Below are 11,298 nucleotides of genomic sequence, written 5' to 3'. Positions count from 1 at the left end.
AATAATGTTTACAAGGCCAAATTCCCCGAGGGACCTACTAGATCTATTTCTGGTTTTGTAGTTTGGATCTTTTGTTGTGTATCTTGGTTACTAAATTTTTAATCCTTATTATATTTTCTTCTTCAAACAAATTTATAAAATTGTTCGCTTTTAGTGTATCAATTTAATCCACCTGAATATATTTGTAGGTTGAGCACTCTGCAATGTAATGTCATTCTATCTTCACCACTTCATGAGTACAATAATAACATTTTATGTTTTCCCACACTTATTTAGGTATCAACCATATTTTAATTTGACATCTGAGGTTGTGCAAACTTTTTTTTTTCTTGTGGGGGGTGGGGGGGTTGGTGGGAAATTAACCTTTAATTTCTATTCTATTTCCATTCTTATGTAGTTCTTTTGAATATGATCATATGTGGGATTAAGATATTTCTGTTATCATTGTTGATCTCTTCTAGACCAGTTTTATGCATGATGTTTAGTAGCATTACTCTTAGATTATCAGATATTGTTTTACATTCAGTTGATTATATGATGAGATTACTTGATACTCTATACTTCATGTATGTATGATGATTATCACAGTGTTTGCAATTATTGATGATGATTAGATAGATGGTTATTGTACGTGTTTTCTTATGAATACTTACCCCATACTTGTATGTGTATGGTGTGCGTGTTTGTTTTCTTTATGTATGGTGATTCTGATGTGGTTAAGGAAAGGAGTCGTAGTCCCCTGTTAGTCGGGATCTACACGATGCACCACTTCCTGCCATTACTTGTTTAGCTTAGAACATTGTGTCTATACATGCGTGGATTTTATGCAGATTGCAGGTACCAGGTATCGACTTTCCTGAATTGCCAGGATGAGCGTACCCTATCGCATTATCTCAATGGTAAGAGAGGGGAGATAAATTCTTGAGTCCAAATCCTAAACCTTTAAGCCATTTGCCCTAATTGAAAATTAGGACAAGTATCTAAGTCAGTACCCTTCGAATGCATTGAATGACGTTAACTCGTGATCATAACCCTTTAGTTTGATCTAGTATGTATTTTTCTTTGATGGGTTCTCGTATGTTGTCTTTATGAGTCTTTGGTGTATTTTCTATTAATTAAGTTTAATTAAAAAGATTAATTAATAATTTAATTTAATAGAAGATTATTATGACATTTTAATATTTAATTATATTTAATTAATTGAGAAATTAATTAAATGAAAAGAATTAAAATTGGAGATTAAAGTTAAAAGTTTAAATTTAAAACATGATAATATTTATTTAATTTAATAATAAAATATTTAGAGTTCATTTTTAAATAAATGCTAAATATTATTATTATTTGAGTTGATAAATATTTTATCAATTAAGTTTCTAAAATAATTTAAAAAGTGAAAATATGATTATTTTAATAAAAGATTTTAGATTGCATGATGCGTGCATGAGTTTAAAATAAAAGAAATTAATTAAAAAGATTAAACAAGTAAATTTAATAAAGACTTTTTAATTTCATAAAGTGTGCATGGGATTAAAAGTGATTAATTAATTAAAATAGAAGTCAAGCGGAATATTAAATAAATTTATTTAATAATTCAACTTAATGTGCATGAAAAGATTAATACAAGTTAATTTTAGAGTTAACTTAGTTGAGCAAGAGTCCTCTCGGGTGAACGCACAATTAGTGCCTCGATTTGAGGAGAAAACTCCTTATCACAACTTTGGGGGTTTATTTTTTAGGGACCGCGGATTTTGGACACAAATTTTTGGGGATGAATTTTGGAGACACGAATTGGGAGACAAATTTTAGAGGAGAATTTGGACGCGAATTTTGGAAGTGAATTTTCTCGCAATTCTCGATTGGTTGTGTGTTAGCATCAGGTTCAGGTAAGATCTTGTGTTGTGATCACTAATTGAATTATGCTATTTGATATTCCTGTCTACTTCGTGATTGTAAGAACTTGTCTTCTCGAATGTGTCAATTCTTCATCTTGAATCTTTTGTTGTTCACTTTCATCCGTATATGGGGATTTAATAAATCAATTTGAAAACCCGTCTGTAGGTAAAAGAAAAACATAGTTAAACCAAGGAGGGTTTGAGATGTAAAAGGGAAGTCTAAATTGGAAATTTGAATGGATACTCGTATTTCTCCTATAGAATAAAATTGTAAAAGTTTATAAAAAAAAAAAAAGGAAAAAAGAGAAAGAGATTTAATTAGAAATAAAAATAAAAATTATTTTATTATTTAAAATATTATTATTGGAAATCTAAAATAAATAAAACAAACATTTTTATCAAGGGGAATTTGTTTTAAAGTTTCTATAATAAATAAAATTTAAAATAAATTTTGTATATGAATTATTATTATAGAAATTTAAAATAAATTAAAACGCACATTTTTATGGAGGGGAACTTGTTTTTAAGTTTTTTTTTAATTTATAATAAACAAATTCAAATTAATAAACTGCAATAATATATATCTTTTTATACTTGTATATGGATTGAATTGTTTTAATGAAATATAATTTTTTAAAAAATATATATATAAATAAAATCATATTGCACTTTCTTAACTGGCGGCTTGAACGCACGCCTACACCTACGAATCTCCATGCCAAGGTGCATTAAAAATGTTGGCACCCCTTTTTAAAGGAGGCCAGAGGGCTATGTTTATACTGGCGGTCTTTTATGGGTGCGTTTGTTTTGTTTATAAAGTTTGGCTTTTAATTAAAAAAATTATTATTATTTCATAAAAAAAAATTTACATAAACTTTGTTATATGTTAAAAGAAATTTTAATGCATGCCCTTTCTAATATGAATGCAAATCGATTTCTTTTATGATAAGTTTTAAATTAATAAACTTGTTAATAATTGTTAATAATATTAATTTTTATTTTGTTATTATTTATTAAAAAGGTTTCAATGATATAATTAATTATTATTTAATAATAATATTAATGAGATTTTTAATAATTCTTAATTATTAAATTATTATTTGAATAATAGATATTAATAAAGTTTTATTATTATTTATTAATTTAAATAATAATTTATTTAAATATTATTTATTAATTTAAATAATAATTTATTTAAATGTTATTTATTTTTAATTAATAAAGTTGTTCGTAATTGTTATTAATTATTAATAATTAATAATTATTGAGTTGGTACTTAGTTGGATAATCATTATTTAATTTAATTAAAAATTAGTTTAATTAAAATTGATTAATGATGTATATAGTTAAATAAAAATTGTAAATTTATAAATTATTTATTTTGATAAGTAACTTGTCTTTTGATCATTTTAGAAAATTGTTTTAAAACCGAATTAGAGTTATAGCTTGATTATAATTAAATATAAGAACAGGTTAAGGGATATATTGTAAATCATAAGTACCTAGATTATACACTGGAAACGAGAATAGAAACCCGTACATTTGAATTAACATTATATTATCAAGATTAAACTAAATTGTGAGACTATTCTATATTTCTATGTGTTATCTGTATTATGGGGTGTTCAGGATTTGTCCTAGCATTGACCAGTCCTAGGTTGTTACCAGAGGCTCGGGGATTATGTGAATGTGATGTTATGTTATTTTTGATCTCGATCTTTTAAACCCAACCCTGGTGATGTGCTTAATATGCTCTATGATGGATGTTTTTACTGGTTGTTGTTGCGTTTCAGTTTCCTTGTGTGAAGTTGAGGTGTATGTATATGAGATACCTGACTTAACCATCTTTGAGTCATCGATCAGTTATATTTGATTTTCTTTCCAGTTGCTTTGAGAGGACTAAGATGTTTTGGATGATTTGTTCTTGATGATGTCATGTTGTGACATGTTTTGACTTGACCATTTTGGAGTCCTCGATCAGTATTGTGATCTATTATTGGGATACTTGTTGGTTGCTCGTTGGAGAACCATTGGATATTGTGATTTATCATGGATGCCTTCAGTTGCTGATAGAGAACTGTTGTGATCATTATGATTAGTATTTGATGCTTATCAGTTGCTCATGGAGAACTGATGTGGTTATTGTGGATTATATTTATGATGCTTTCCAGTCGCTTGTATAGGGCTGAGGTGATTTTGTGATTTGTGATTTCATGAGCCTAGGGTAGGTTATCTATATGTAGTGTTGGGAAGTGGCTTGCAATGGGGGTCGGAGCCATAAGTGGCTGCCAAGGTAACTCATTGTAAGTTGTTTTAATAAGTGATAACATTTACACTAAATGAGAGTAAAATGAACCTAACAAGATTAATTGTATGTTCTCTCCCATGCCTTGAGTGCTAGTACAGACTAGGATGAGGTAGAGAGAACGCTTGGTTATGACCTTGCATTCCGTAGCATGCCTCGTCAATATGAGAGGATACTAGTGGCCGCAGGGATCACTAGGGACCCGAGATTTCTAAGGGATTGCTCGGGTAACTTCTACGTGACTTTTGTGATGACACTTGCCCGCTTATATAGTAGATTCCCTACATGTCTTTGTGGTGCCTTTGGGTCTAGATGTTGATCTATTTGTTGGAACCTTTGAGTTAGTATACTTTTAGGATTTTTTGGACTTAGAGAGTACTTGTGTTATGTGATTTGATATCTTGTTTGGGACTTGAGACTATCTCCTCAGTGCGGTGGGAGTGGACCATTTAGGTTCCACGCGGTCGAGTGGTAGTGCTTTTTCACTCTTACCATTTGAGATCCGTCTGTTGCTACCGTGGCTGGAGCTTCTTGGTATGCTTGTTTATCACGCATAGATGATGTTGTTTACTATGCTTTATTCTAGTATGTTAGATTTCTTTATGCATATGATGTAGTATGTTTTAGGAGTGATGTCCCTGTTACTATAGTATTGACGATCTTATCGGTGACTTGGGATGTTATGCGTGGGGGATGGCTAGGGCCCACGATGGTCTAATGATGCTATTGATGGTTGGGAGGAACCACGTACTTAGATTAGTTGTGTTTTATGATAGATGGATAGTTGTATTTCATGTTGGATGTTTATATCTTTTATGATGGATGGATGTATCATGTATGGTTTATGGTTTCATTTATTTTATTGTACTTTGTATCATGGATTCCTGTAGGATGATGTATCTTTATTTCTACTTATGTATATTCTTTTAGCCTTTCATACCCTATGACATGTACAGTGGATGATTGAGCATTCCGAATTAATTTGCCAAGAGGCATTCAGAACAAATGTATAATATGGACTTTGGACTTTCTCATTATTCTTTCAGGTGGATGTGGTAGTTGTTAGACTTGAAATTAATTAAATTTAAATGTGACTCAACGTCTTGGGATCCTTAAGGAATGTAACTTGTTATGTATGTTTACAATTGATTGTATGTTATTGCTTCCGCTACTATGTGATTGATGTGAATGATTTATCTTTCTTGTTTTTAAAAAAAAATGTTTAGCAAACTTAGTAAAACTTTAGGTTAATTCTTTTGGGTCCCTTGGCGGGGCGTTACATCTGGTATCAGAGCTCGAGTTTCTACATTGGGAGCTCTGGGTATATTAGAACACCACTAGTGTTAACTAGTTGAACAAAAATGAAAACTTTAAACTACTATGTGTATCTCTTTCAAACTGAAACTTGAAACTAGTTGAACTAAAACATAACTTAAACTGTTAATTGTATATTTTTCATACTTTAACACTTAAACTTCAAAACTGAAATTATACATAAACTTAAACATAGGCAAAACTGAAAACTAAACTTATTGTTTTCAAAACATGTATCTTTTACCTATACATCATAACTTGTATATTTTCCAATGAATTTGGGATGTTGATCCTTGTTTAGAATGTTTTAGGGAATCTATTTCAGTATTTGTTAAAATGAATGTTGGATCAATATGGTTTTCGATTTACTATTAAACCATAATCATATTGCTCTAACTGTGTTGCAGTGTTCTCAGTAGAGCCATATCCTCATATAAGGGGAAAGGGTTCAATGGGACCCACACAATGAGTTCTTAACTTTACCATCTTGGTAGGCTTCCAGGAGTAAGCCTAAGTCAAGGGGATGTGGATGTAGTGCCTGCCCCTAGTTTGCATTTCTGTTATCATTGTTGATCTCTTCTAGACCAGTTTTATGCATGATGTTTAGTAGCATTACTCTTAGATTATCAGATATTGTTTTACATTCAGTTGATTATATGATGAGATTACTTGATACTCTATACTTCATGTATGTATGATGATTATCACAGTGTTTTGCAATTATTGATGATGATTAGATAGATGGTTATTGTACGTGTTTTCTTATGAATACTTACCCCATACTTGCATGTGTATGGTGTGTGTGTTTGTTTTCTTTATGTATGGTGTTTTTGATGTGGTTAAGGAAGGGAGTCGTAGTCACCTGTTAGTCGGGATCTACACGATGCACCACTTCCTGCCATTGCTTGTTTAGCATAGAATATTGTGTCTGTACATGCGTGGATTTTATGCAGGTTGCAGGTATCGGGTATCGACTTCCCTGAATTGCCAGGATGAGCGTACCCTATCGCATTATCTCAATGGTAAGAGAGGGGAGATAAATTCTTGAGTCCAAATCCTAAACCTTTAAGCCATTTGCCCTAATTGAAAATTAGGACAAGTATCTAAGTCAGTACCCTTCGAATGCGTCGAATGGCGTTAACTCGTGATCATAACCCTTTAGTTTGATCTAGTATGTATTTTTCTTTGATGGGTTCTTGTATGTTGTCTTTATGAGTCTTTGGTGTATTTTTTATTAATTAAGTTTAATTAAAAAGATTAATTAATAATTTAATTAATAGAAGATTATTATGACATTTTAATATTTAATTATATTTAATTAATTGAGAAATTAATTAAATGAAAAGAATTAAAATTGGAGATTAAAGTTAAAAGTTTAAATTTAGAACGTGATAATATTTATTTAATTTAATAATAAAATATTTAGAGTTCATTTTTAAATAAATGCTAAATATTATTATTATTTGAGTTGATAAATATTTTATCAATTAAGTTTCTAAAATAATTTAAAAAGTGAAAATATAATTATTTTAATAAAAGATTTTAGATTGCATGATGTGTGCATGAGTTTAAAATAAAAGAAATTAATTAAAAAGATTAAACAAGTAAATTTAATAAAGACTTTTTAATTTCATAAAGTGCACATGGGATTAAAAGTAATTAATTAATTAAAATAGAAGTCAAGTGTAATATTAAATAAAGTTATTTAATAATTCAACTTAATGTGCATGAAAAGATTAATGCAAGTTAATTTTAGAGTTAACTCAGTTGAGCAAGAGTCCTCTCGGGTGAACGTACAATTAGTGCCCCGATTTGAGGAGAAAACTCCTTATCACGACTTTGGGGGTTCATTTTTGAAGGATCGCGGATTTTGGACACAAATTTTTGGGGATGAATTTTGGAGACACAAATTGGGAGACGAATTTTAGAGGAGAATTTGGACGCGAATTTTGGAAGTGAATTTTCTCGCAATTCTCGATTGGTTGTGTGTTAGCATCAGGTTCAGGTAGGATCTTGTGTTGTGATCACTAATTGAATTATGCTATTTGATATTCCTGTCTACTTCGTGATTGTAAGAACTTGTCTTCTCGAATGTGTCAATTCTTCATCTTGAATCTTTTGTTGTTCACTTTCATCCGTATATGGGGATTCAATAAATCAATTTGAAAACCCGTCTATAGGTAAAAGAAAAACATAGTTAAACCAAGGAGGGTTTGAGATGTAAAAGGGAAGTCTAAATTGGAAATTTGAATGGATACTCGTATTTCTCCTATAGAATAAAATTGTAAAAGTTTATTAAAAAAAAAAGGAAAAAAGAGAAAGAGATTTAATTAGAAATAAAAATAAAAATTATTTTATTATTTAAAATATTATTATTGGAAATCTAAAATAAATAAAACAAACATTTTTATCAAGGGGAATTTGTTTTAAAGTTTCTATAATAAATAAAATTTAAAATAATTTTTGTATATGAATTATTGTTATAGAAATTTAAAATAAATTAAAACGCACATTTTTATGGAGGGGAACTTGTTTTTAAGTTTTTTTTTTTTTATAATAAACAAATTCAAATTAATAAACTGAAATAATATATATCTTTTTATACTTGTATGTGCATTGAATTGTTTTAATGAAATATAATTTTTTTAAAATATATATATATATATATATATATATATATATATATATATATATATATATAATCATATTGCACTTACCCCCACGTACTTTCTTAACTGGCGGCTTGAACACACGCCTGCACCTACGAATCTCCATGCCAAGGTGCATTAAAAATGTCGGCACCCCTTTTTAAAGGAGGCCAGAGGGCTATGTTTATACTGGCGGTCTTTTATGGGTGCGTTTGTTTTGTTTATAAAGTTTGGCTTTTAATTAAAAAAATAATTATTATTTCATAAAAAAAAATTTACATAAACCTTGTTATATGTTAAAAGAAATTTTAGTGCATGCCCTTTCTAATATGAATGCAAATCGATTTCTTTTATGATAATTTTTAAATTATTAAACTTGTTAATAATTGTTAATAATATTAATTTTTATTTTGTTATTATTTATTAAAAAGGTTTCAATGATATAATTAATTATTATTTAATAATATTATTAATAAGATTTTTAATAATTCTTAATTATTAAATTATTATTTGAATAATAGATATTAATAAAGTTTTATTATTATTTATTAATTTAAATAATAATTTATTTAAATATTATTTATTAATTTAAATATTATTTATTTTTAATTAATAAAGTTGTTCGTAATTGTTATTAATTATTAATAATTAATAATTATTGAGTTGGTACTTAGTTGGATAATCATTAGTTAATTTAATTAAAAATTAGTTTAATTAAAATTGATTAATGACGTATATAGTTAAATGAAAATTGTAAATTTATAAATTATTTATTTTGATAAGTAACTTGTCTTTTGATCATTTTAGAAAATTGTTTTAAAACTGAATTAGAGTTATAGCTTGATTCTAATTAAATATAAGAACAGGTTAAGGGATATATTGTAAATCATAAGTACCTAGATTATACACTGGAAACGAGAATAGAAACCCGTACATTTGAATTAACATTATATTATCAAGATTAAACCAAATTGTGAGACTATTCTATATTTCTATGTGTTATCTGTATTATGGGGTGTTCGGGATTTGTCCTAGCATTGACCAGTCCTAGGTTGTTACCAGAGGCTCGGGGATTATGTGAATGTGATGTTATGTTGTTTTTGATCTCAATCTTTTAAACCCAACCCTGGTGATGTGCTTAGTATGCTCTATGATGGATGTTTCTATTGGTTGTTGTTGCTTTCCAGTTTCCTTGTGTGAAGCTGAGGTGTATGTATATGAGATACCTGACTTAACTATCTTTGAGTCATCGATCAGTTATATTTGATTTTCTTTCCAGTTGCTTTGAGAGGACTAAGATGTTTTGGATGATTTGTTCTTGATGATGTCATGTTGTGACATGTTTTGACTTGACCATTTTGGAGTCCTCGATCAATATTGTGATCTATTATTGGGATACTTGTTGGTTGCTCGTTGGAGAACCATTGGATATTGTGATTTATCATGGATGCCTTCAGTTGCTGATAGAGAACTGTTGTGATCATTATGATTATTATTTGATGCTTATGAGTTGCTCGTGGAGAACTGATGTGGTTATTGTGGATTATATTTATGATGCTTTCCAGTCGCTTGTATAGGGATGAGGTGATTTTGTGATTTGTGATTTCATGAGCCTAGGGTAGGTTATCTATATGTAGTGTTGGGAAGTGGGTTGCAATGGGGGCTGGGGCCCTAAGTGGCTGCCAAGGTAACTCATTGTAAGTTGTTTTAATAAGTGATAACATTTACACTAAATGAGAGTAAAATGAACCTAACAAGATTAATTGTATGGTCTCTCCCATGCCTTGAGTGCTAGTACAGACTAGGATGAGGTAGAGAGAACGCTTGGTTATGACCTTGCATTCTGTAGCATGCCTCGTCAATATGAGAGGATACTAGTGGCCGCAGGGATCACTAGGGACCCGAGATTCCTAAGGGATTGCTCGGGTAACTTCTACGTGACTTTTGCGATGACACTTGCCCGCTTATATAGTAGATTCCCTACATGTCTTTGTGGTGCCCTTGGGTCTAGATGTTGATCTATTTGTTGGAACCTTTGAGTTAGTATACTTTTAGGATTTCTTGGACTTAGAGAGTACTTGTGTTATGTGATTTGATATCCTGTTTGGGACTTGAGACTATCTCCTCAGCGCGGTGGGAGTGGACCATTTAGGTTCCACGTGGTCGGGTGGTAGTGCTTTTTCACTCTTACCATTTGAGATATGTCTGTTGCTACCGTGGTTGGAGCTTCTTGGTATGCTTGTTTATCATGCATAGATGATGTTGTTTACTATGCTTTATTCTAGTATGTTAGATTTATTTATGCATATGATGTAGTATGTTTTAGGAGTGATGTCCCTATTACTATAGTACCGACGATCTTATCGGTGACTTGGGATGTTATGCGTGGGGGATGGTTAGGGCCCACGATGGTCTAATGATGCTATTGATGGTTGGGAGGAACCACGTACTTAGATTAGTTGTGTTTTATGATAGATGGATAGTTGTATTTCACGTTGGATGTTTATATCTTTTATGATGGATGGATGTATCATGTATGGTATATGGTTTCGTTTATTTTATTATACTTTGTATCATGGATTCCTGGAGGATGATGTATCTTTATTTCTACTTATGTATATTCTTTTAGCCTTTCATACCCTATGACATGTACAGTGGATGATTGAGCATTCCGAATTAATTTGCCAAGAGGCATTCAGAACAAATGTATAATATGGACTTTGGACTTTCTCATTATTCTTTCAGGTGGATGTGGTAGTTGTTAGACTTGGAATTAATTAAATTTAAATGTGACTCAATGTCTTGGGATCCTTAAGGAATGTAACCTGTTATGTATGTTTACAATTGATTGTATGTTATTGCTTCCGCTACTATGTGATTGATGTGAATGATTTATCTTTTTTGTTTTAAAAAAAAAATGTTTAGCAAACTTAGTAAAACTTTAGGTTAATTCTTTTGGGTCCCTTGGCGGGGCGTTACACAAGACAATCTCTTTCAAAATAGATGATTTGATTTTTAGGGCTACTTATGATTAAATGTTTTTTGGATTGTCTATTAACCACAATTTACTTGTTGAAGTGTTTTTACCCCATTCTTTAGAACCATATAACACAAGTGATGTTGCACATTGATGTTGATT

The sequence above is a fragment of the Cupressus sempervirens genome, chromosome 11 (genome assembly GCF_028749045.1).
Source record: "Cupressus sempervirens isolate cs-2001-9-10 chromosome 11, ASM2874904v1, whole genome shotgun sequence".
Lineage (NCBI taxonomy): Eukaryota > Viridiplantae > Streptophyta > Pinopsida > Cupressales > Cupressaceae > Cupressus > Cupressus sempervirens.
Note: the sequence above shows the minus strand (reverse complement) of the source record.